The 2,195-nt window shown below is 38.7% G+C and overlaps 1 long non-coding RNA gene across 1 annotated transcript; it reads left to right on the forward strand.

Moving 5' to 3' along the window:
- The first annotated feature begins 620 nt into the window (after window positions 1–620).
- Window positions 621–1,949, forward strand: LOC141020346 (uncharacterized). The gene is made up of 2 exons (XR_012180831.1): window positions 621–1,632; window positions 1,728–1,949. It is a non-coding gene; the product is annotated as an uncharacterized lncRNA (long non-coding RNA).
- The last annotated feature ends 246 nt before the right edge of the window (window positions 1,950–2,195 follow it).

Here is a 2,195-nt window from a genome sequence, read left to right on the forward strand (position 1 = left end):
CTAGCTTGTATGACATCCTGGGTGAACCTCACCTTCAGCAATACACTGCCCACACTGTTTATATTTGTACATATTATATATATATATACTATTCTATTTCTTACCTTTTTATTATATTGTTTATTTTCTAGTATTTTTATTGCTTATTGTTATATTGAACTGTCCTTTGGCTGCTGTGACGCACAAATTTCTCCATTTGCAGGACTAATAAAGGAATTCTGATTCTGATTCTGAATCCCCTGCTTCACTGCTCCCCTGCACCAGTAGGGAGAGCTGAGGTCCAGTAGGTGAACCTATCCCCCTAGTAGATTTGAGGAAGATTTTTTAAGAAAAGAGAAAAAATGTTCATGACTGAATAAACTGAAAAAACATACTGTCCTCAAAGGACAACACAATTTCATACTGTTTTACTTGTTTACGTTAGCAGTAGATACCTTTCAAAACTATCAGTATATATATGTATGTATATATACATATACATATACATATATATATATATATATATATACAGTATATGTATATATATATGTGTGTGTGTATATATATGTATATATGTATATATATATATATATATATATATATATATATATATATAACAAACAGACAGACTTGGGCGAAAACATAACCTCCACAGTGGATCTATAACATATCCCTTTCCATATTCCATTTTAGGATATGAATTTGTTGAATTTAATTTCCAACATGCAAAGACTGAGTTACCTAACACTGCTCCTGTTGACTCTGAAGGTTTTCTGTAGAAATGGCACAAACAGAAACACTTTCAATAAGAGCATTTGTCATGTATGAGTACTTCTTAAAGGTTTGCTGAGAGTCATTTATTTCACAAACACACATGATGTGGAAGATGACTGTACATATGAGAGTGGCATCCTAATAGCCACTATTTGCCAGACTCTGCTCACCTCATTATGTAGAGAAGCAGGGCTGGGTCAAATTCTGACTGGCTGCCCGCGTCTCTCAGTGGAAAAGAGGTTAATGTAAGTTGGCCTCAGGCTGAATGTGAGCATCCACAGAGCATCATAACAAGCCAGAATAATGAAGGGTCACCATGATAATGATGGGATCTGACACTCTATGTGTATGGTAATACATATATGCTGCTCTGTGAGGTGTAAACTTGAGCAGATAAAGAAAGTGGCCGAGCCAGCCCATTAAAACATTCAATGGAGAACATCATTGTTCGAATGTATTTATGTCTTTTATGCATTGTCTTCTCTTTTTCTTCGCAGGCAAAAAAACCCAAAACATTTAAAAAGTATGAAATATGTTATTGGGATGTAAGTTTGTAAGTAACGTTCATAATCACATGACTGCATGCAAAAGTGTAAGAGAAATAGAAATGTTTCATGTTTGAATTCTTCTGCATTGCCTTCGTTTGACCTCCAGCATCTAAGTGAATCATATTTGGACATTTTTGTGGCCTTTTCTCGTGTGGTGTTCTTGTGCTTGGTGTTTTTCAGAGGTGCTGCGGAGAGGCTGGGAGGGGTTTTTCCCATAATCTGAGCTGCGGACTCTCACACACACCTGCAGCGCGTTGGCAAATAGCGCTTGTTGAAAATCCCCGGTCTTCACTTTGCCCGCTGCCAGATGATTTTCGCCAGTTACCAAGTGGTACATGGTCGACATTTCTAGAGCCTTATTACTGGTGAGACAACGCAGATGAATTTTGGTCACAAGCTAACCTTGTTTTTTTGCTCTTGTCCTAGTGAATCTGGATTTCCCCTGAACTACTCCCCTCCACCTGCTGCCAGCCTCCAGCACCTTTGTTCACCTGTCCACTCAAGAGACGTCTTCCTGAGCCATCCACCACCGCCACAGTGAGCTATTTCCCCTGTCCATCAGTGGAGTTTTTCACCCGAGCTGGAGCTTGTTCACTCATTCTGCCTGTTCCACCTGTTGTGTTGAATAAATTCCTGTTCACACTGCTACCTCCTGTGGTGTTCGCTTTTGGGTCTAACAACTATTACCAGCCCATCATAACAGCAGACGTCGGATTGATATTTCTTACTATAAGTGTGTTCCCATCCACCTGTATGAAGATAGAAAACATTTCAAACAAGTTAAAATATCCCAAAAAAGTTGGTTTGGTCGTCTGAGGTACTAGTTGCTGTATCGATAAAAACAAAATGTGACAAACTGCGGTGGAAACAGACTTAGTGGATCAATCATGATGT

This window comes from Pagrus major, chromosome 24, assembly GCF_040436345.1.
Source record: "Pagrus major chromosome 24, Pma_NU_1.0".
NCBI lineage: Eukaryota > Metazoa > Chordata > Actinopteri > Spariformes > Sparidae > Pagrus > Pagrus major.